General features: G+C 39.4%; 1 protein-coding gene across 13 annotated transcripts in view; it reads right to left on the minus strand.

Moving 5' to 3' along the window:
- The window catches only part of MGAT4C (MGAT4 family member C), a 631,037-nt gene that overhangs the window by 565,110 nt on the left and 40,030 nt on the right, over nt 1-25,897 (minus strand). The window contains exon 2 of one of the 13 annotated variants that reach the window (XM_065560019.1): nt 2,493-2,644. The exons of 11 other annotated variants lie outside the window; for them this stretch is intronic. The gene's annotated coding sequence lies outside the window, so the exon portion shown is untranslated. Of the gene's footprint in view, nt 1-2,492; nt 2,645-24,467; nt 24,528-25,897 lie in introns of all 13 variants that reach the window. One more of the 13 variants, XM_065560047.1, reaches the window with a different exon arrangement.

Raw genomic sequence — 25,897 nt, forward strand, 5'->3', positions numbered from 1 at the left:
GAAGGGAAAAGGTGGAAGTCCTATTGTTAGAATAATGTCAAATGGTACTGAAAAAAAAAAATACCAGAAGAGACATTATGAGGAACAATCCTAAAATGACCTGGGCTGGGGACAGTGGGTGACAGAGAAGAGAATTGTGGAATATGATGAGAAAATAGATTGCATCTAATAAGCACTTTTCTTCTCTAGTTTCTAATTTTATTTCTCCTTGGACTTTTGCAAGCCTCTTTGGTATGAAGATGGTAACTATTTTTTCTGGACTTTATGGCTCTCATTCCCTTCAGCTCTGTGAAATTCCTGCCATTTGGGTTTAATGTAATTAATGGTGATTAGAGAATATTTCAAACTCACAAGAAGCTAGTTTTTACTCAGAGTCCATTCATGGACGATGAGAAGCGTTCTAGTCTGAACTCCCATTGCATTCAGTGTGAGAAAAGAGGGTGCTTATCACTTAGTATAAGGTGCATGACATCTGTCAGGATTTGTCTTTGAGTCCTTATTTGGGCCAACTCCAAAGAACTGGGTAAAAACTGAGTAAAGATTTCAGAATTTTGCCCATAGCGAATAATTAAGGGACTGAAATTTTCAGAAAGCCTTTGACAAGGTCCCTCACCAAAGGCTCTTAAGCAAAGTAAGCTGTCATGGGATAAGAGGGAAGGTCCTCTCATTAATCAGTAACTGGTTAAAAGATAAGAAACAAAGGTTAGGAATAAATGGTCAGTTTTCAGAATGGAAAAGGTAAATATTGGTGTCCCCCAGGGGTGTGTACTGGGACCAGTACTGTTCAACATACTCATAAATGATCTGGAAAAAGGGGTAAACAGTGAGGTGGCAAAATTTGCAGAGGATACAAAACTACTCAAGAAAGTTAAGTCCAAAGCAGGCTGCAAAAAGCTACAAAGGGATCTCACAAAACTGGGTGACTGGACAACTAAATGGCAGATGAAATTCAATCTTGATAAATGGAAAGTAATGCACATTGGAAAACATAAACCTAACTACACATATCAAATGATGGGGTCTAAATTAGCTGTTACCACTCAAGAGAGAGATCTTGGAGTCATTGTGGATAGTTTTCTGAAAACATCATTCAATGTGCAGCAGCAGTCAAAAAAGCTAACAGAATGTTGGAATCATAAGAGAGGGATACATAATAAGACAGAAAATATCATATTGCCTCTATATAAACCCATGGTATGCCCACATCTTGAATACTGCATGCAGATGTGGTCACCCCATCTCAAAAAAGATACATTGGAATTGGAAAAGGTTCAGAAAAGGGCAACAAAAATGATTAGGGGTATGGAACAGCTTCTGTATGAGGAGCAATTAATAAGACTGGGACTTTTCAGCTTGGAAAAGAAACAACTAAGGGAGGAATATGATAGAGGTCTATAAAATCATGACTGGTGTGGAGAAAATAAATAAGTATGTGCTATTTATTCCTTCTCATAACACAAGAACAAGGCGTCACCAAATGAAATTAGTAGGCAGCAGGTTTAAAACAAACAAGAGGTGGTAATTTCTTCACACAAGGCAAAGTTAACCTGTGGAACTCTTTGCCAAAGGATGTTGTGAAGGGCAAGACTATAGCAGGATTAAAAAAAGAGCTAGATAAATTCATGGAGGATAGGTCCACCAATCACTATTAGCCAGCATGGGCAGGGATGCTGTCCCAACCTCTGTTTGCCAGAAGCTGGGAATGGGCAACAGGTGATGGATCACTTGATAATTACTGTTCTGTTCATTCCTTGTGAGGCACCTGATATTGGCCGCTGTTGGAAGACTGGATACTGGGCTAGATGGACCTTTGGTCTGACCCAGTATGACTGTTCTTATGACTGATCTTGGTCCCAGTGAACAATATATAACAGGAGAACAACTAAGTATCTTGTGAATTGGCAAAAATATATTACCTTTGAGTTATGGTTCCCATTTAACACCGAAGTTAAATTTTATTTTTGTTACAGTTAAAATAGTGTTTGACAATGTGGAAATTAACAGTCAGAGAGAACAATATTTAAATATCCTCATTCATATGATCTCAAATAAATGTACACATGTAAAGTACCTCACTGCCCATTAAAACAACGTTAATTCACCCCCAACTTCAATCTATAGTCAAGACACCTTTTACACCAACCCACAGTCAACATGGACTATAAACCCCTACAAAAACACAACCAACCCACCATGTACCATATGGCCCACAGACCTCTTAGCCTCATTGTTCCATCAAGAGAGTCAACTCTTCCCCTTCCCAATATGATTAGTGACAGCAAGACATTATATCTCATTATCCATTGGCCTGATGATGCAGCGCAACCACACCTGCCAGTGAAATAAACAGGAGCTATGGGTTCTCTGCATGTAAAAAATCAGATCTTGTATTCAGTTTAGAAAAAATATTATTCCCCATACACTATCCCCCTTTGATACAGAAAGTCCAATCCACCTACACCATATATGAAGTAAAGGATCAATATATTTACCATAAATACTCTTCTTCCTTCTCCCTCATCTTCCATACATAGGCTCCATATCCCCCTTTACACAGTTATTTAGCATGAAGGGCATGTAGAAGTAGAGATGTCATCTGGACATAGTAGATTTTCATTTCTGGTCAATGATTTCAGAAATGTCCCTGTTTTAGTTATGATGAAGGAATATTCTTGTTAGGGGAATGGTGGATAGGTTTATTGAGGGGTACAGTTTTTAGAATGCGGAATGTGATATTTTATGCTTTTACTTTTAGTCAGTGGTGCAAGTATATTTTAACTCTTACCAATACGGTACCAAGCCACTGACCCCACACCCGTCACGAAAATTGTTCCGCGACTAGAGCCCTGTGGGGATACAAATTTATACCCATGGATGTGGATATCCATGGATAGAAATTGGTATCTGCTGAACCACAGGGTTCTCCTAGGAACCGCAACAGCAAAAGGAGCAGAATGTGGGGCCGCCGCTCCCAGGAACCAGCGCCCCACACCAGCAGGTCCTTCAGTGCAGGTATACCACCCTTAGCTCTGTCCCCAGCCCTTCCATATAGCTGCATCTCCTGTCTGGGGTCTGTACAGCCCCACCGGAGGACAGGAGAATTCTCCCATATTCTTCTCCTTTTGCTGCTGCAGTTCCCAGGAGAGCCCTATGGTTCTGAAAATGTGTCTTTACGGTATGGCGTACCGGCAATAAATGTCTTAATGGTACAGCATACTTGACTGTACCAGCTTACTTGTACCACTGCTTTCAGGGAAAAAATTAAGATATTTACAAAAGTAGATCCATATTTAGTTATCTTTAGTTACCATACATTTAAATGCACTAGATTTGAAACTATAATATTTCTTGTTATACCTACTTTAACTTCAACATTAAAGTAGCAACCTTAGCTGAAAGTTAAATTAACAATGACTTTTTGTGTGCCTGTGTGGTGGTGATGGTGATTTAACACCACCTCACACACATTTGACTTGCATTTGCAAATTCTGAAAGAAATTAGAATGATTCATTGTGTGTACACTGCTCCTGTGTGAATGGTATTAATTATCTGACTTAAAATTATGACAATTTTTGGGTCAGTTCCTGTAGTTAGAAACATGTGGGTGTTAAAATGAACATTACAAGGAAACAAAGGAAAAGTCTTTGCAGAGTATGTACGTCAGCTGCAATTTACAATGATAGATGTTAGCATTAAGGAAATAAATTGTGTGAGTAAGGAAGCATAACCCTTACTTAGTGGAAGGCAGTTTAAAATGTTTGGTCTACAGAACATACAGCAGCTGAAAAAAGAAGGTTAGGGGATTAATTTTTAAACAGTTTTTTTTTTTTGGACCACAGTACATGAGATTCAATTGCATATAAAGCTGTCCAGAAAATCTGGCATCATTACATTGCAAATTTAGGGTCAAAAATTTCAAGCTCTCCTGAGATTTAAGTTGTTGTTAAAACACCTGGCTTATTACACTTCTCAGGTTGACAGCAGAGTATACAATTACAATGCATTTTTGCATCAACACCAAAGTATTACTGACTAAAACATAGTCATACTCTTGGAGGATGTATTTTAACTGTGCCAAAACCACAGGGACTACTTTAACAGCCTTTAATAAAGATGTTCATGAAATCACTGTAATCCACTGTAGAACCTATAGCAGGCATAGTCTCCAAATCAGATTTTCAGCTGCTGTAAATCACTATAGCTCCATTGATTCCAATCTGGTTCTCCTGATTTACACCAATTGAGGATCTGGCCATCTCCCCACTCTCACCTCCTTTAGTAGTATTCAGTTGCAATTGTCTGTAAGACCCAATATCTATATTAAATCAATGTTGGTTCTTCGATAAATTATAGCATGTAAATACCTTTTGAACTACTAGCTCTACAAGTGGCATTACACTATTGATTTTTTATTCTGGCATGTTAGTAGGACCCAGTCAACCCAGTTTTTGTTGAAGCTAAGAACCGGATGAATCTATTCAATAAAGAGTAAAACAAAACACTGATTTACTAGTGCATCAACTTAACAAGCTAAGGGACCTGTTCGCAGATCAAATTTCATATGAGATTAATTCCTGGTGTTACAGAATAGATTGAAAAATGCAACCACAATAATTAGCAGCAATTTTGCTCTCTACTAACACTCAAGAACAGGTGAAGTTACTTTATGAAATAATTACTCCCAGAGGAAATGTGAGAAGAAAGTCACAGGAAAGGAAATAATATAAGGAGGTCTTTCACAGTGAAGATACTAGGTTCTATGCCACTTGATTAACAGTCAACATGTAAAGGTTTCTGCCACTAGCAAACATGTCACAACACTATATAGCAGGGGTCGGCAACGTTCGGCATGCGGTTCGCCAGGGTAAGCACCCTGGCGGGCCAGGCCAGTTTTATTTACCTGCTGACACGGCAGGTTCGGCCGATCGCGGCCCCCACTGGCCGCGGTTCACCGTCCTGGGCCAATGGGGGCAGCGGGAAGCGGCGCAAGCGAGCAATGTGCCCGTGTCAGCAGGTAAATAAAACTGGCTCGGCCCGCCAGGGTGCTTACCCTGGCGAGCCGCGTGCCGAACATTGACGACCCCTGCTATATAGTATTACACACAAATAGGCGCTGTTCCAGCTGATTCAGCAGGAGACAGGAGAAGAAACAAATACTTATTTTTTTTCTAGATTCCTATTCCCTTTATTGTGTTATATGATCAGCCAAAATAACACCACTGCCATTATGCATAATGTTACTGACCCAAAAAGAACTAGTGTTTCCCAACCCTTTTGGGGGAGAAAATTGGGTTGGAGATCTCTTAAGATAGGTATCCTTCACAAGAATTATATGGGCATGGTCAGAAATACTGGATGAAATCCTGACTTCATTTAAGTCAATGGGACTGATTATTTTGGCTCCCAGTTTCAGCTGAGGCTGGGAAGTGGAGAGACCCCCAAAAATGAAATACTTGTTTTGCTGTATTCTCCCAGCATTTAATGGCTAAAAGTGTTCAGAGTCTCAATTTTACGTCATCCCAAAGACAGAATACATTGGTATGTGCTTGTCAGTGGCACAAATTTAAAGAATTATTTATTCATTCAGCGTATGCATATTTATATAACTATGTTTTAATGAGCTTGTACATCTTTTATTATTGCTTTCAATAGGTTTCATTCTTTGATTATCAGGGAATTAGGATTGTGTCAGGGTTGGGGGTTAATCTAAAAAAAATCTGTTATTGCAGGGAAATTATCCTAATGTGTTTCCATGGCTGTAGGCTGCTAACAATGCCTCAAATATGGCTTCACTCATGTTTTTCCCCTTCTTCTCTCTTACTAGTTAGGCACTTGTGAGGATAATGCTGTTTGAAACATATATGGGAATAATGTTTCCATGCAGAGATAAGATAAATAGAGCTTTGTATTACCATTATGGGTACATATAGTAGATGGTGGTGTAAACCTGCAAAGAAAACATGTGCCTTTATTCATATGTATTTAAGGTTTCAAATTCCTCTGTGAATGAATGATTTAGTGAAATATTTATTAAACATGACATTGAGATAGTATTTAGTAACTAATATATTGATTTATTGTAATACACTGTCACAGGATGTACCTATCCTATTGTGCCCCCTTCTAGCCAAGTGTGGCATTGTATGTGCTTTCTACCTCTGTTTCCCCTAATGTCATCAATAATATCATTAAGGCTTCACACAGGAAACAAAATCTTCTTCTGAGGTGTCCGGCTTATCAACCACAGACCTGATGAAATCACAAGCAAGCCCTCCTCCCAGCATCTTAGCTGGGAGACAGAGTCAGTCTTAGTTTATTCATTCCCACCTGGATCCACCACTTCCTGCCAGCAGGGTTCTCTCAGCTGTGGTCCCTTCTCTGAAGTCAGGCCTCTTGCCCGTACCTGGGAGGATCCTTTTCCAGAGTCAGGAGTTTGCAGAGATCTGTCAGCTACAGCTCTTCTCTGGGGCAGTATGTAGTTCCTGACAGGCTAGGCTTCCTGCCACTATGTGAGAGTTCCTTGTTCTTCACAGCACACCTTCCAGTGCCCTTGCTATGATGAGCTCTTCTCCTCAGTTCTCCTGGGAGCTACTTTCCTCAGGAGCTTCCTGTCTCTAGGAACCAATTAAGCTGAGCCCTGATAACCCTTTATCAGGCTCATTAGCTGCAAGCCAGCCATTTAGGGATTGAATTACTTCCTTGTGGGTCTGAGTTGGCTGGATTCACCCTTATAGGAGCCTGTCTGGTAGGCTGGTTCCTGTCTCCTCTAAAAGGGCCAGCTCCCATGACATATAAACTCCAGTGTTTTGTTTTATAATCTCTTTGTTACACTTTTTTGGGGGTCAAACAGTAATGGAGTACTGATTACATTTAATATTTGAGGATAAAATGCTACTCATTTAAATCAACAGAAAAGCAATGAGATATAAACAGTCCTTACAAGTCAGCTTTCAACCGACACACATATGTTTTAACACATCCGATTTTCCATTAATAAGAATAGGTTATTTCAATTTCATTCAGTGTTTCATTAAGCATTTCTCCTATATGTCACTAGAATAGGTATTTGATGGAAACATCTATTTTCATTGTCTTTGGGGAACATGAAGTTTTTCACTTGCTGTGGCCCATGCAGTACAAGGAAGTCCCTCAGGCTACTGCTCAAGTGGGTCCACAGTCCTGGATCATCTAGACTTAAGGAACTAAACTCAGCAGCAGCTGTTTCTTGCGCCTCCACCACACTCTTCTCTGATCTAGACTTTTCTTCAGGAATGCATGTGCATGGCTACATCCATTTGAGATGGAGATATGGATGCTGCAGTAGCTGCCAGGTCACCTGCACTCTGACTAACTGGAAGATCAGGCATCTCCTCACCACTCACATCCTCACTGGGGCCGGAAGGCTCATTGTGAACATTTGTGTCTATGTATCTCAGGAGAGCTCCTTCCTGCTTAGATAGAAAAGCTTTTTCTGAATGCTGCCCCAAAGGAGTGTTTTCTTCTTTCACTCATGACTGCTGTGTGACGTTATGAGTGTAATATAATATTTCACTGGAAGGTGACAGAAAGAGTTAATTAACTCACAGATTGACCTGACCCACGTCCGAAATTTAGAAACGGGTTAGGAAGATATGTAAATGAATAGAGCTTTGAAATGCAAGTCTGCATTGTTAGAGGTAGAAGGGTAGGTGTTTGCTCAGGTCTTGTGATGTAAGCAAACAAGTCTTGTCTATTGCTATAACTTTGATTCAAAAATCAAAAAAGGAATATTAACATTTAGGAAGATATTTGAGTGAAATAGTATTATTGTCTATATGTCTCTTTTGAAGATTGTGGTAACCTGTATCTGAACTTTTTAATGGATAAGTTACCCTGTGCTAATTGCCAGGATGTTTGGAAGAAGGAGAGTTAAGCCTATTGTTTTCTCAGGCCAAAAGGCTGCTGAAAATGTATAAGAATCCTGGGACAGGATCCTGCTTCATCTCAGATCTGCTTTGGGTTTCAAGACAGGGGGAAACCTTAAGCCATAAGGATTGAGATCCCCAGCCACTGACTGGAGTCACCCTGAGCATGGACATTGGACTATAACCTATGACTATTTCTAAAAGGACATTTGGCAACTACAAGCTCATCTCTGCTATGTATCTGAATACTCACATTGAAAATCACCAATAAAACTCCTATTGACTTCAGTTATGTTGGACCAGGCTACTAATCTCTGATAAGGCTTCCAGCAATCATGTCAAACTCCACTGAATTCATTTCACTGTGGGCAATTGATGGTAATGGATTTTCATCACTCCTAAGCTGGGCCGTGTTTGGCAATGGGACATAGAGCCTTTCACTCCCAAATGTTAGTTCAATCAGTCAACCATCTAAACCAACTCTCCCACCACTAGTTAAAAGCATGAAAGTAAGAAAAACTTATGAATCCCAAGGTACATTTCAGTGTGCTATTATTTCTATAATTTCTTTAAGCACTTTTTACCATCCTAGCTAGTTCAAATCTCTAAGAAATGTGCGATTTTTTCAGGACAGGGGGATAAATAATTCTTACACATCAATTCTCAGATTCTCAAAACAGAGTTAACTTTATTCCATTTCATTTCAAGATTGCACTAATTTCATGCTACTTTATAGGATTAAAAATCATGATCATGAAAGAGGGATATGTCATACAATTGTCACTTTTTCTATCTATTCATCTCCTAATAAATATAGTAGTCATATGCATTTTCCTTCTGCATGAAGGAATGAGAGAAACAGATAATGCAAAAATATGAATATATTATCATAACAAAGACCAAACCAAGAGCTGAAAAGCAACAGTCTCAAAAACATTGAGTATAATAGAAGAAAATAGTACATTATCACAAATCAAAATTGTAATATCAAACTGATATATATTATAAATGTCTCTTGACAGTTTAAGATAGCTGTAATAGCAAGGTTCTTAACTCAGATGTTCCACTAATACAGCTGATGGCAGACATCAGTAAAATTCTCAGACATCTGTTGTTGTCTTCCACACTTACCCTGAATTTTTATCTCTAACACAGAATGCAGTGAAAACAAAAGGTTCACAATTCATTGAGTTTACTGACCCAGCTTTAGTTTATAGGTTTTTGAGCTTTTAGAAGCTTTTCAGAGAGCTCTCAAAAGCCTTAGTGGGCTCTTGAAATGTTCACTCACCCCTGCTGAAAAGAAACATTTTAGCCAGTAGAGTTGCTTAATGGAATAATGTTTGGCTGTGCCCCTGTGAACTCTAGTGTGTGTTCCTTGTGTCATAAATCAGGATAGAGTTTGATCTTTAGATTCTAGCTGTCTGTTTCCAGAACAAAATTATGGTGTCAAGGGTCAAGATCACCTGCACCAGGGAATATATAACTGGCTACTTGGATTCCACTGGCCCATATGAAACACAGGGCAACCGAATTTATAACAGTTTGCTAGTGGAAATGTACAAATTATAAACTCTGCCCTTACCAAAGTGCCCCAGTTTCCTCTCTTTTCCAGGGGGAAAAACACAAAGGCCTTATACATTTGCCAAAAAAAGGAGAAAAAGTTCTCCATTAACTCAATAAAGTTCCTGTTCTCTCTCTGTTCCACTTATACACTCCATGATGAATATCTTATCTACCAAATTAGGATTGCCCTTTTTCTTCATTTAGAAATCTCTTCAGGATACAAACTCTAATTTTATCCACATAATTCCACAGTATGTATCCAAGACAACCTAACTTCAGTTCTCTCCCTTCAATAACCAGAATGCCTGCTTTATTTTTGTTTCTTTTAAAGTAAAAAATAATTTATTTCTACTAGAAAAGGACAGCATAGTTGCAGCAGAGAGTAGGCCTTTCTTTAATATAGTTCAGTACTGAAGTCAACTGTTTTGAATCCTGAAAAGAGTCTTTACTGAAACCTATTACTTTGTAATTCCTGTTCCAGCGCATAGAATTAGATAGGATGGTAATCAAATACAATATCTTTGATGCTACTGTTTCTTAATATTACATTTCATCTATGCGACTTAGCTGTTTTGTTGCACTTTCAGCAATTAACCTCAGGTTTAACATATTTCTGATTTAATGACTGTGGATGCTTCTCCCAACCATGGCTCTGCAGGCAAGTAACTCCTGACTTGGGTGAGGGCAGGGGGCGGGGGGAGGATAAGAGAGAGAAGGGAAAAACAGCAAGCAATGGGAGGAGGAAAGAGGAGTGAATGTGGGTGGGGTCTGGGGGAAGAAGCAGGGCAGGAGAGGCTCTGGAAGTCCTGCTTAAATATCCAGTTTTTAAATATTACAAAGTTGGCAACCCTATGTACAGCTATGATTGCCAGCAGTTCAAAATTACCACACAGCCCTTAAGAATAAATATGCTTGCTTATAAAGGTGAAAGCATTGCAGAAAAAAACATTTAAACAACAAAAGAACCTACATGCCTGCTAACAAGATTATCAGACATCACCCCTCAACTTCTTCAAACTCCACAGAGGGATTTTTCTCTAGTTACAAGTTCATAATAGCCTTAGCATAGAACTGGCACAACCATTAATAGTTCAGGCTTTCCTTTGCACAGGTTGGGCCTTTGACCTTCAGATTTCAGGAATGGACAATCAGCAAACAATGTCATCTCTTCACGGTGTAGCTTTAAAAGGTTGGGTTTTTGCATAATCAGAGATGGAAAACTTGCATTCAGCTCCCCTGACAGAGGTTACATACAACCCTAACCCACAGGAATATACAACTTTTGTATTTAATACAAGGGATTCCAAAGATACTTAAACACTTAATTCATTAAGGTTTTTCAAGGCTATGGCAAGTTCTTGCAATATCAGTCACACCCAATATATTCAGATACTGCAACACAAGAAAACGTTACCTGGGGTATAAAAGATAATGGGGAGATTTTCCAAAAGTGCTCATAAGTCACTTAGACTTAAGTCCCATTGAAAGTCAATATTTGTGCTCCTAAGTCACTTTGGGTTAGATTTACAAAGTTACTTAGACTCCTAAAGGGGCAGTTTGGTGGTTAAGTCCAATGTGTAGGCACAATTGACAATCTAAAAATCCCCTCAGCTGCCACCTAAACCTGCAGTGGAATTCACAGCCAAACAGCCTCTCCAAACCTTGAGCTAGCTTTTCCAGGCAGTCCAGGAGCCATGAGGCCAAGACACTGTTAGTCACCCTGTGACGGGTGGGAGGATCCAGTCCAGTGTGGGTGGAGTGCACCCCATCATTCAAGCTGCCCTCTGTCTCCAGACAGTGAGGCCTAAGGGCTAAAGTTAAGAGTGATCCTTTTCTGCAGGGCGGTAAGGTCTAGAGGCCAGAGTCAATAAAGATATCCTGACTCACAGGGCAGTGAGGCCTAGCAACCAGGGACAATAGAGTTGCCCTCCTGGGTGGGGCTGTATAGCCTAACGGCCACTTGGGGGTGCTTTAACCCCTGGACTATTGGCTATAAGTGTGTGTGTGTGTGTCTATAATTTTTCATGAGATAGGTGCCTAAGCCAGGTTAGCCCTAACTATAGGAGAGGATTCATGGCTGAAAATCCTGAGCAGAGATAGGCCAGAGGGAAATACCTGTCAGTCAGGTGCCTAAAGCCCACTTAATAGCAGTTAGGCATTTAAGTACTTTTGATGATATAGGCTCTAAACCCCACCCCAACCTTTCCTCTGCTTTTCACTCCTAGCTAGTTTTGGAGGCTCTCTTCTCAGCTTGCTGGCTTCTGTGAATTCCTTTCCTCAGCAGCCTAGTTCTCCTTGTGCATTTTATGGGGAACCTGGGGACCTAACCCAGAGCGGAGGATTCTACTAGGCAGCAAGACACTGCAACATTGAGCACTGCTATATTTAAATCCTCTTTGTGAATCTAGCCATTAAGCATTTCTAAAAATTCCACATAGTACACCTAAAACTCCCTTCCTGATCTGATAGAATGTCCACTGTGTGGAAGGACTCCCATTGTGAATCTTAGTTATTAAAGATGTAAATGAATACTGGATGTTTCCTTATTTGCCTTAATTTTCAAGGGGGAGACGCAAAAAGTAGCTTAAAGAAATTATGTTGAAGAGTTCCTTCTACTAATGACAATTACCTTAGTTAAGTGTCCCAATATGAATGACTTGTGAATATAAAATAAACTATACTAATTTTATTGATTGATAATTGTTTCCTAGTGGTAAACAGAAATCAGATTTTTTTGTTTTTGTCACACACAACATACAATGTTTTGTTAACCTGGATACAGTGGCTCTATTAGTTTCTTTTAGATGTCCCAGAGGTGTCACTTGATAATTTATGGTACCCTTGAGGACTCAAGGATTTGTTTCATTGTATTGTGTCCCTTCATGCTCATAGAGTTTGGTTTTCCCTGCTTGCCTCAGAAGAGGAAAACTCCTAACAGAGATCTAAACACACGGAATAGTACAAATAATTGTAACTTTATCAAGTTGTTAAAGACCAAACTCCACCACTTTTCCTTGACACAATACTTTCCACATCTGTTACTGTATTTAAAAAAAAAAATGGATGAAATCTCGGCCCCACAGAAGTAAATGACAGTTGCCCATTGACTTAAATGAGGCCAAGATTTCACCCAAAATGCTTAAGGAGAAAGACTGGTTGTTCAGGTCTGGTCAAATTTCTGGTGATTTGTCACATAAGAACATAAAGAAAGGCCGTACCGGGTCAGACCAAAGGTCCATCTAGCCCCGTATCCTGTCTACTGACAGTGGCCAATGCCAGGTGCCCCAGAGGGAGTGAACCTAACAGGCAATGATCAAGTGATCTCTCTCCTGCCATCCATCTCCACCCTCTGACAAACAGAGTCTAGGGACACCATTCCTTACCCATCCTGGCTAATAGCCATTAATGGACTTAACCACCATGAATTTATCCAGTTCTCTTTTAAACTGTTATAGTCCTAGCCTTCACAACCTCCTCAGGTAAGGCGTTCCACAAGTTGACTGTGCGCTGCATGAAGAAGAACTTCCTTTTATTTGTTTTAAACCTGCTGCCTATTAATTTCATTTGATAACCCCTAGTTCTTGTATTTCACAGAATAAGTGAAATACACTGCTGTGAAAGTAGACTAAATCCAAGGTTAAACATAATGTACTTAATACATATTTCACTAGTTACTATATAATCACCTATAATTCAATAGCAATTACTTTTTCTTCTTTCAAATAACTCAGCAATTATTCATTTTAATGTCCCTTGTAGCATCTTAAGTTACAAATAGTCCAAAAATTTGCTGGTAGGGTATTGCACAAGATAAGCCATTATTTATTGCAAAATGTTGCACTTGGAGAGACAGCCTCCAATTAGACAGAACAATTAGTTTAAGGTTGAATTCAGTTATTTTCTGCTCTAGCTACTTAGATTTGCTAATTCTTTTATGTAACCGTTCTTTGAACTTTTCTGTTAAAAGCTTATTAGAGGTCCCTGGTGTTAGAAAGAGTCCCAGAAGATAAGCCTTTAGCATTTGTGCATCTTTGTAGAATGTATTGTCACTGCATGTTAGAGATTTTGGTTATAATAGTCATATCAAAATTGTTTAACTGACATTAACAAAAGCAGTCAGAGTAACTAAGTATTGTGGTTTCTACAAAACAAACCACATTATCTAACTGCTACTGTCATATTTACAATAAGTTATCCTATAAAAAGGTACATTAAGTTAAAATGAAAGCTAAGTTTTTTTGTTTGTTTTTTTAAACGAGTCCTTTAAGTACATATTTAGCATCCAACTAACTGGCCTGATTTTCAAAAGTGATAATCACTCAGCAGTTCTCACTAAGAGGTGAAAAATTGTTAGTTTTGCAGGAGGAGTCTCACTTCTGAGAAGTCAGAAGAAAATTCAGCAGTCCCATTATCATGGATTTAAATATCCAGCAATCAGCAACTTTAGACATGCAAGGCTAATTTGAGACTACAGTGGTCTTCATCAAGAAGTTATTATTTGCAAGATACCAGAGTTATTTTTTATTCTGCGTGTAACATTAAACTACTATGTAATCATGGTTGGCAAAAGCTGACTTTATTGCTGCATTTTTTAAAACAAATAGATTTAGCACAAACACATTCTTACCATATGCTAACATAAATAGTTACATTCTGCCTATCACAACCCTACATTGTTTCAATTGGATAAAAAAGATCCCTTATGAGATTTACGAAAGCCATTATATAGGTCAATTAAAATATAAGAACCGAGAAATGTTAAGGACTTCTTCCTTTTAAATATCAGCACACACATACACAAGCCATAATGTACATTCATAGCTTCTTAATGAAATAACAGATCCAAACAAAAAAAAACACACCCCTCAGAGTTGATGACATCTTTTCAAAAGGCAGCCTTTACTAGAATATTGTTTGTAAGTGAGGGATAAATCTGAAAGGTAAGGCTACAACATTTTAAAGAGAACAATTACCAAGAATAGCTCAGAGAACAAGAGGCATGAAATTTCATCTACAAAAAGTGAAGTACCTAAGGGAAAACCAGTAATTTTAACACAAAAAACATCAAAAGAACTTACATTCATTCCAGAACTTCCATCTAAATATCAGAGCATACAGTCAGATAATGTAAACTCTGGACAACTATAATTCCCATTATTTTGCTATGTAATTATTGGTAAAAATGAGCATATGTACACCGTCCAATAGGAATACTTCAGTTTTCAAGAATAACAGAAAAACACCTACTAATAGTTTCTACTTTGTCTTAAAAACAAATAGAGTTTCATCCAGGGACTTGCCGAACTCTACCTTCAAAGCTGTTCGTTCCACTACATCATTAGAAGGGGTATGGTTTACAGATGGTATGTCAGTCTGCAGTCTAAATTCTCTTATTTTTTGGGCCTCATTTAGACATTTAACAAGAGAATGGATTATAAAATCACAACAACCAAAGTTCTAAGTCATTTTTTTTTGTAATTAAAAGAAAGGTTAATCACTGCTTGATCAAACACTATACAATGGGCAAAATAATCAGTTTGGGGGAAAAAAGGTGTCCGATGTTACTTTTACACTCAAATAATTTCCGGGAATAGCATATTCTGAGATTAATTGCAAAGTAATTCAAACAATTAAATCGATAAAACATTCCAAAGGAACCATGAAATCTGAATGTTTCTGGGGTTACTGAAGCCCGTTGTCCTTAATGTTCATTGAGATATTAGTCACTGGACTGTTAAAATAGGCTAGCTACATTGTAAAGGTTCCAAATGCCAGATTACTTTTTTAAAGCAAATTTAATCGAGACATATTACAAAAAATCATTATATAAGTCAGTCATGTGCAAATTAGTGACCAATAAAAAGATAAATTCCCTGAGCCTTAAGTACTCCAAAGTCAAAGCCTAATAGATATTTACCACATTTAGAGATTTAACCATCAAAAATAGAATCATAGAAATGTAAGATTGGAAGGGACCTTGATGGGTACAGTACCCTGTACTGAGGCAGGGCAAACTATTATCTAGACCATCCCTGAGAGGTATTTGTCTAACTTGCTCTGAATAATTTCCAACAATGGAGATTCCACAACCTCCCTAGACAATTTATTCCAGTACTTAACTAACCTTACAGTTAGGAAGTTTTTCATAATGTCTAACCAAAATCTCCCTTGCTGCAATTTAAGCCTATTACTTCTTGTCCTGTTCTCCATGCTTAAGGAGAACAATATGTCACACTCATTTTCTGTACTTGAAGACTTATGTTCCCCCCCGCCCCAGTCTTCTTTTCTCCACACTAAACAAGGTACATTTTTTCCCATCTTTCCTCAGAGGTCATGTTTTCTGGACTTTCAATCATTCATGTTGCTCTCCTCTGGACTTTCTCCAATATGTCCACATCTTTCCCAAAGTGTAGTGCCCAGAATTGACACAATACTCCAGCTGAGGCCTTATCAGTGCTGAGTAGAGCAGAAGAATTACTTCTTGTGTCTTGCTTACAACACCCCTGCTAATACATCCCACAATGATGTTCGCTTTTTTGGAAACCGTACAACAATTGTTGACTCATATTTAGTTTGTGATTCACTGTGACTCTCAGATCCTTTCCTGCAGCACTCCTTCCTAAGCAGTCATTTCCCATTTTGTATTTGTGCAACTGATTATTCCTTGCTAAGTGAAGTACTTTGCTTTTGCCCTTACTGAATTTCATTCTCCAGTTTGATAAGATCATTTTGAATTCTAATCCTGTCCTCCAAGGCACTTGCAACCCCTCCCAGCTTAGTATCTGCAAACTTTATAAGCTCTGCCAAAATTATTTAAGATATTGAACAGAACCAGACCCAGGACTGGTCGCTGAGGAACCCCACATGGATACTTGTAAGACCCACTCAATATGCCTTTACAGCTTGACTGTGAACCTTTGATAACTATTACCTGAATATGGTTTTCCAACCAGTTAGATATCCACCTTATAATAGGTTAGTCTAGGCTATATTTCCCTATTTTGTTTATGAGGTCAAGTGAGACAGTACCAAAAGCCTTATTCAAATGGAGATGTATCACATCTACTGCTTCCCCCTTATCAACAAGAATTCTTACCTCATCCAAAAAGGATATTAGGTTGTTTGACATGATTTGTTCTTGATAAATCCATGCTGACTGTTACTTATCACCTTATTATCTTCTAGGTGCTTATAAACAGATTGCTTGATTATTTGCTTCTTTATCTTTCCGGGTACTGAAGTTAAGCTGACCACCCTATAATTCCCTGCATTGTCCTTATTCTCCTTTTTATAGATAGGTACTATATTTGCCTTTTCCCAGTCCTCTGGGATCTCTTCCATCCTCCATGCGTTCTCAAAGACAATAGCTAATGGCTCAGAGATCTCTTCAGCCAGTTCCTTAAATAATTTAGGATGTATTTCATTGGTTCCTGCCAACTTGAAAACATCTAACTTAATTCTTAATTTGTTTTCCCCCTATTTTATCCTCGGGTCGGACCCCACTTTCACATAGTGAACATCAGTGTATCAGCTGATCATTGCTAAAATTTTTGATGGGGGAAAAAAAAGGGGGGGGGGGTTGCATTTAATGCTTCGGCCATTGCTCTGTTTGCTAATGCTCGTTCCCTCCTCATCGAGTAACAGGCCTTCCCTGTCCTTAGTCTTCCTCTTACATCTAATATATTTGTAAAATTTTCTCTTGTTATCCTTTATGTCTCTAGCTGCTAGTTTAATATCAGCCTTTCTAATTTTGTCCCTACATGCTTGTGGTTCTTACATATATTCATTCAATGTGATACTCTGCTAACCATAGGGTTCAAAACTATTGCTATACCTTCCAAGCACCATTTCACTTAAGGGTCTGTCAGCTTTCCAACACAAAACCTCTTTTTTGAAAGGAGCACTTCTAGCTTGCCTTAAAAATTCAGGGACATATCATGCCCCTGAGGCCAGCCACTCCTATAGCATTGCCCTCCATCCGCAAGACCCCATGGAGATCCTCCTCCAGATTAAGATTCATGAGATAGACAGATATTGCAGACTGAGTGATCTTGTGTTGAGCAGGGGTTAGCTAGGACAATGCACTTGTGTTCCCACCAGCCCCATAAACATGCCACAGGACTGTATTACCTTTACCAATGATATTCTTCTTTTTGGATGCAAAGGATCCCAGGAGCTAAGGGAGCCCAAGGTAGAAAAATCATATTTGAGTGGCTATACCAAAGAGAAAGGGATAGAGGCTGCTGGGGATCACAGTGTATCTTCATGGATGGCCCTAGTCTCTCACTGTTCCCAGGGATTCTGTGGGTTTGAGGCAGAGCAAACTATCATTTTGTGGAAAGGAAGGGAAGAAAAGAATCCTCTCTCATGCCACATATGAGCGTGGGGAAAACTGATGGGATCCTGACTTTAGTCCCCCCCTCTGAGGTTTTTACAGTGGGGGGAGGGGAGAGATTCTATGCTTCAGTATGGATAGAATCATTGCATACAAAGTCTGAAATTAGGAAAGGTCTTGTAAAACATTTAAGATGTTTTTTGTTTCAGTTTTCAATGGGTCTGCCACCCTCTGGATGACAAGCAACAAAAGAAAGAAAGAAAAAAAGCATACCACATTAGTTTTAAACCCCTTATGCAAGGCTGTATTTTTTATTTCTAATTTTTAGATATTAATACATTAAAATTGTACTTACGCGCCTTTCCAGCAAACTGACAATTTAAAAAAAAAAATCAAGCTAAACAAATAAAACTAGGCAATTGTAGAAGTAACAAAATAAATATTGGCTTATAGTAAAATAAAAATGGAAGTTAGGCAAGAGTTTTACATAAAACAATGACATAGGCATAGGGTGAAGATAAATACATTGCCAAGTTATAAAAATAAAAAGGTGGCAGGGTTTATTAAATAGACAAGTATTAAAAACCTGGAAGAATCAGGGCTTAGGATTCCTTTTTGTTATTGTTATTTTACCTGTTGGAGCTCACATGCAGTTGAGTGGAACACAGAATAGATGGGAGGGACAATAGGGCCATAATGAGGAGGTACAAGAAAGGTTGCAAAAGGCAGGCCCAAGGGACTCACAGAAAGTCCCAGAAAAGACAGAAAAAATGGATGAAAAACTAGCCGGGCTTCGAGGTGGGAAGGAGGTAATATAACATTGGGCTAGGAACACGGAGGAGAGCCAGAGAGCAAATCCAAAGCATATTTGAAGCACCCTTAGGCTTTACCCTCCACTGGAGCCTGCCAGTGTAGATCCTTGCACCTTTCAGTGCTCTTTCAGATTCTCCTTTTAATGTGTTCTCTTTGGGGCTATTATGACTCTTACTTTTTTAATGTGAGCTGAGTGGTCTATAGTTTAATTTAAAAGAAAATATGTGATAGTCAAGGGTCTGTTTGGCATTCAGATAACTCAGCCACTTAATAAGCACAATTTGTTTTATGAAAAAAAATTCCTTTTTACTTCTTAGGCAGAAAGATGCAAAGCCAATGGGCCTATACTTCATATTGAGGCATATTGTAACTACACGACACACTGGTTAGAGAAGCAGATATTAATTATGCATAAACTGATGGGTGAAAAATAAGTGGGATGTGGGAGAAACAGTAGTTTATAGACAGCTATGCATTAACAAAGATTTAGAATAATATATTTTTCTGTGCAAATTCAACTGCTATTTCTATTAATTAATGTAATTGATAACAGTTATAAAGATATCTGGCATTTTAATCATGCAGATATGTCTTTCTGTCAGAAGGGGAAAATTAAAAACAGCTAGAAGTCTTTTATTTGCAGTGTAAGCTGGAGAGGAAATTAAAATAGAGCTGGTAATAAATGACAGATACATTCAATTTAAAAGATCACAGATATGGGTCACAAGGGTAAGGAGGACACCATGAAGCATTGCCATTCACATAAAAGGTAACCCTGTGTCCCCTCCCACCCACTAGACATACTTTTTTAGGGGGGAGGGGCAGTTCAGATTAGTTTGATGAGGTTGGCAGCTCAAACTGCACACATCATCATCATCATCATCAATAATAAAATCTACAACATAATAAATGGCAGGGATCATGTTGAATTAAGAAAAACACTAACCAAACTCCAATTTACACAGTTCATTTCATCAACTGGAAATGTGGGAATGACATTTTAAATGAATATTCCTTTGTGCATGTCTGATATTAAGCCGGTCACTGATGGGACTTCTATTTGATTCTAAATACTACATGGGAAAAATTTCTGCAAGAAATAAAATAAAATCTTATGTCCACCCCCAGAAGTACAATTTTTGAATCAGAGTTGGGCTAAACCATACAGGAAATTTCAAGTATCTAACCACTAAGAGCCTGAAGCTACATAATAGGTATGGTATACTAATCTGAATAGAACAGGAGCATTTCGACTCCGTGATGGTCAGTCCAAACTAATCACTGTTATCCTGAATACCAGTGAGATAAGGTGGGTGAGGTAATATCTTTTATTGGACCAATTTCTGTTGGAGAGAAAGACAAGCTTCCGAGCTACACAGAGCTCTTCCTCAGGTGTGGGAAAGGTACTAAGCCTTTGTCTACACTAGCACTTTTGTCAGTAAAAAACTTTTTTCAGTCAGGGGTATGAAAAAAAACCATATCCCGACTGACAAAAGTTTCACGGTCAAAAGCACCAGTGTGAACAATGGTATGTCGACAGGAGACTCTCTCCCGCAGACATAGCTACCGCTACTCGTTAGGGGTGGTCTAATTATGCTGGCGGGAGAGCTCTCTCCCGCCAGCATAAAGCTGCTACATGGGAGAACTTACGGTGGTGCAGCTACAGTGGTACAAGTGTGCCACTGTAAGTTCTGTAGTGTAGACAAAGCTGTAGAGTCTCATGCTAAATATATGATCACACAAATAATTTAGCATAAGCAGTTAGCACATATTCTAAGGGACCTTTTAAGGTGAAGTAGCTTGTTAAAATCCCTGTAGTCCTAGGACAAAAACAGGGGTTAGTGGGTTATAAGGCTGCGAGTTTGTAACGAAGGTCACGGATTCTGTGACTTTCCAGGACCTTCGGGACTTCTGCAGCAACAGGTGCAGCTGGCCCAGGGGCTACCTGGGCAGATCAGGCAGCCCCTGGGCCAACCGCACTGGCGCTGCTGGGGCATTCTCGGGCCACTGCCCTCCTCTCCCCCAGCAGCAGGAGGAGTTTGGGTGTGGGAGGGGGCTCAGGGTTGGGGTTTGGGGCACGGGAGGGGGTGAGGGCTCTGGGCGGTGCTTACCTTGCTTGGAGGCCCCCTCCCTCCCAGAAGCTGCAACATCCCTTGGCTCCTAGGTGGAGGCGTGGCCAGGCAACTCTGCAAGCTGCCTCTGCCCTGAGGCACTGCCCGGCAGCTCCCATTGGCCACAGTTCCTGTCCATGACTTTTGCTAAAAAAACGTAGCCTTAGATATAGATTGTTGTAATAAGCCATAAATCCAGTGCCTCTGTTCAGGCTATGAATTTTACTATCTAGCAAAGTTATGAATTTAAGCTCTCTGAATAGTTACTCTCAGATGAATGGTTTTCAAAAATTAAACACTAGTGTCTGATATGGCAATTGCAGGGTTTAATTTAAGAGGGGTTATTGACAAGTAACAGTTGTTCTGAGAGTTGCTTCTGTGCATTCCCTTTTATGGCATCTAACAGCTGTATAATAAAGAACTGTACAATAAAGCCATGTCTGTTAGGGGGATGCAGTAGCATTCTTGTATTAGGTGGACAACATTGGCTGTATCTATATAAGGGGAGCGCATCCCTCCACCCAGCCTCAGTTCCTTCTAACAGAATCCTGAAACACAAAGAACTCAGAGGCAGGTGGGTGGAGTGTAAATGCACGAAGACAACTCTCAAAAGAAAAACAGTGACTAGTACGTAATCCCTCCTTCTTCAAGGATGTCCATGCATTCCAGTATATAAGAAATTAACAATTAGAGGAGCTGGTATGTCAGCTCTGAGGGGATCCCATGCTCTTCGAGGATTTTCCAATTTTATATGAGTAACAAATACTGCTGTGTAGATCAGCAGGGGAGGCATAATGTATCTATTTAGAGGGCCCCCAGTCATGAGAAGGAAAATCAACTGTGTTAGAGCTGTGTAGCCTGGTGAGGTATCCAAGTCATTCAGTGCCTCAGCTTGAAGCTGAGAGGTGTGCATAGCAAGAGTGGCGTTGAATTACGCAAGGGATCTCCACATGTGACATGCATCAATGGAGCTCAAGGAAACTTATGCCTCTTTCTTTTCCTCTTTTGGCTACTTTCATGGATCAGAATACTTCCTCTTTTTCCTTTGTCTTCCCTGGAACAGAGGCACGAGACAATCTGGAAGCATGAGACTCGCTGGTGGTGTCAACCAGTAAGGGCATCAAGGAAGATTGTGCTACTGACCTCTGTGGCAGAGCAGTCTGATTTGTTGGAGTCTGCTGTGCTGGACTGTGCCAGGCAGGAGGCTCAGCCCCCATGAGTGTTTGCCTCAGGGATGTCAACATCAAGGGCAGCATTGAACCTGGGGTGGCAAGATGTGTCTCAGGTCTCATAACTTCTGAAGGAGTGTTAGAACGGTCTGGATGAAAGCTCAAAGAAGCCACATTTGCCCACAGTCTTAACTGTCTGGCTTATCCTCCAGGGAGAGAAGGCATGGTGACTTATGCACTGAGACATTATATGAGCCTCTCCCAGACATGCTAGGTGCCAAACATGTGCATCCATCTCTGGAAAGATGGCTTATCAGGTCACACACCTTCTGAATTGCCATGTTATTCAGGACCCAACATAGCTTTGAAAAATAATACATGGCAAGCCCCAACTACTCTAAGTAACTAAATAATAATACCAGAGGCTAACTAGCTCACAGTTCATGGGAGGTAGTTCCATTAACTTTCTGTAGTGGCAGTAAAGTAACTGAGGTAGTTGAGGGGGATGTCACTCAGCAGACCAGGTCACAGAGTTGGAGTCAGTACTGGATTACCAGGAGTCAGGGAAGGCAAGAGCAGGGTTGGTTCTGAGGCAGGAGCAAGGCTGGGTGCAGGGCAGTGTCTGGGCTGCAGCCATGGAGGAGCAAAGCAGGAGCAGAGCTTAGAGAGATGACCAAGGGAGACAGAGTCCACAGGTGTTGAGAAGCCAGCGACCTACTGCTGCTGCTGGGCTTAAGAACCAGCCTGATAGCTTCCTCAGCCAGTTAGGCAGGGCAGTCCATCAGGCAGCCAAGCTGACTTGTTAGGACATCAGCTGAGCAGGCACAGTTGCAGGGCCTTACTTCTGACAGGGTGGAGTTGTGCTCATTTATATAGGCAGAAACGATCAAATCTTAGTATAAGAACACTGCTGCACCCCACAGCTTATTGCTTTCTTATTCAGTTCCAAAGCTTGATCTCGAAGCATTAGACCTTATGTGGGAATGCACAGAGGCCCCTGAGGAATAAGAATCTCTAGGCTTCATATTTTCAAGTGGTAAACTTACAAAGAAGGATTGGAAAGGAGTAGAAATTTTGCTGTGCTTACACATCAGCTATAATAGGAAGCTGTGGTGTAAGCTGCTTTAACCTTAAAATACGGCAAAAGGGCTTCCCTCTAATAGTAAGAAGTAATTCAGTCTTGATCCAGCTAAAGCCTGATCTTCACCTCAATAAGTAATAGCTGAAATTTTTATGTCCTCATTAGAGGTCATATATGATCACTTTAAAGCCACTATTTTGTTACAGTGGAACCAATGGATGACATATATCATACTCGCAAGATGAACTGGAGAGCTGAACAATTGAACCTCTTCCATATCAGATTATATTTCACAGCATCATTGGAGGATTTCATAGTATATTCTATTTTGTGAAGAATTTATGGTGGTGATGGGGTTTTGGTTTTTATGTTCTTTTGTTTCACTTTACTTTGAAGGTTTGACTAGCCATTCATCAAGACTGTATGCTGAGTCTCAGCTGCAGTCAGACTGAAGTTTGATGCCCAGGGAGAATTTAAATGCAGGAATCACAAACATACTGTCAGCAAGTTTTCACCTCTCCCCCTGTGCCAGACCATGAGTTGCTCTTCAGAATGGCTACAAAAAACAGCAGAATATGTGTTAACCACCCACACAACACAGATGCTGGCCTATACTGTATGGAGACCTGTAACGTCTGTAGAGCATACTACAACCATCACTACTAGCAACATTTGTTATTGCTTAAGGGCTCTAATCTCTGTGAATTAATTCTACTAGCATTTTGCTTGTTTTCTTCATGTAAAACAGGCCAGTGCAGACATTTACTGTTTCCTGAAACTCAGTATTACTCTGTCAAAATACTTAAAACTTTTCTTGAAGCATTTTGAGGTTTAAAGCCCAAAAGCAGAGAAGGCCTTGTGCACTTTACTCTGCAGAATTTCAGCATAAATCTTCTAGAAATAAGAGCCATTTTTCTGATTCCCAAAGAGTTATAGTAGCTCCTTCAATAGTTCTGGGGCATAATACAATTTGAGTCTTCATCAATACTTTATGATAAAATAATAGAATGTACTCAACATAAGCACATTCAAGAGATTCACCACTGGTTATCTATATGGAGCATAATGCAGTGCAAATTTATATTCATAAGTAACATTCATGCATTCTGAATAAGTTACATGAAAAACAATTTATACATAGTAAGTTACATCTCAGGAGCAAAAAAAACACCAAAACTCAGTGCAACAAAATGTAATCAAGCACGTACAAACAATTTAAATATAGATTCCCAGATATATACATCACCATCCTGTACTTGATGTAGTCATTTACACATTGCAAAGGGTGAACAAATTGAATGTAAAATATTACAAATCCAAAATGCAACATTGTACGCTCCCTTTACACAAATATTAATAACTAGACAAGTAACCATACCATGGAGAATCCAGTCCACAGTTCCTGAGCCACACATTTATTGTAGTATTCAATCAGATTATCTAAGAAAACTGGCATATAAGGTCCTTTTCCCTTTACTGCTCCCTCTTACCAGATCATATGGAGTAGGCGACTAACTTCCAAATATGCCCTTCTTTTTTGTGTGATTTACCTATATGAAAAATAATGAAATATTGTGTGAATCCAACATTGTGTGTGTTAGACTTATTTACATGACTGTTCCTTTTATTATTTTTGGAAATTTCGGGTTCTTAGTAGTTTTAAAATCTGAGCCAAATGAAGGAGATACAGAAACAGAGTTTTTCCCCTCTCACACTAGAAAATACCTTAATTGTTGTCTTTCTTCATCGGTAACTGATGAGTAGAAAAGTACTTTGAACAAAATGTGAGACCATTGTGTAGTACATTTTCAGTTTTATAAACAGTAGCCAAATCATGTGTCTATTGAGAGATAAAGGTGACATTTTTTAAATACGTAAGTGACTTAGGAGCTTAAGTCCCATTGACTTTCAATGGGACTTAAGCGCTTTTGAATTCCCTCCCTCCCTCCCCCAAAAGTCATTAAATTCCAGAATAGGGCTTCCCTTTTATGCTTGCTATACTTTTCCTGAGCACCCTTATGCATATTAAGCCAAACACAAAAGTACATTTCACAGAAGTAATGGAGCTGTTAAATTTCAACCATGTGGCACCAACTTGACAATATCAGTGGCACCAACTTGACAATATCAAGGGCACTTGAGATCATAAAACTGAACCTAAACAAATGGAAATAAATAGTTCAAGTATTTCAAGTAACAAAATATAGAATCTACTTGAAGTTTAATACAGTAAATCAAAGCTGAATCATGCTACAGGATTGCTTACAAGTGCAGAGAAGAACATAGGAATGGAAATAGGAGTAATGATTCTTGCAACACTCCTTCTCATAAATATTTATATTAGATGACAGAATTACTTCCTGATTATATTTTCCACTGTAAACAATGGGGGGAAAACATTGTGTTCCCAACTAAAAAAAGCAAACACTAGAGGTGGTTGAAGCTGAAGAAGTTTAGGTTTTCTAGCTAACCACAGACTGACACAAAAATCTACACTCACTCTCTCTTGCCTATATGCTTGGCCACTTACATTCTGATTTACATCTGTAAAACCTCACTGTTTCCCTGTCTTTTAGTGTTTCTTCAGCACATTAAAAACTCTTCTCTCAGCTAGGAAATGAAGAGATGAAAATTAACAGGCAATAAAAGATGACATGGAGGTACATACACACACACACCAAAGTCCAAGGATACTGCCACTACTGAGACAGATATAAATAACGTGTGATGCCCAGACCCTGAAAATGCCTAGCAATGTATTTTAAAAGTTTCAAAATCTATTGTCATTTTGAGTGTTCAAGAAGTCAAGTCTGAGGGACAGTGGGTTCACTGGATTGATTCATCAGTCCTTTGTGTTTGGACACCTGAGTTTAATCATTTATAATAAAACAGATCAGAGACCTCTGTGGGGTCATCATGA

This window comes from Chrysemys picta, chromosome 1 (assembly GCF_011386835.1).
Source record: "Chrysemys picta bellii isolate R12L10 chromosome 1, ASM1138683v2, whole genome shotgun sequence".
In the NCBI taxonomy this organism is placed as follows: domain Eukaryota; kingdom Metazoa; phylum Chordata; order Testudines; family Emydidae; genus Chrysemys; species Chrysemys picta.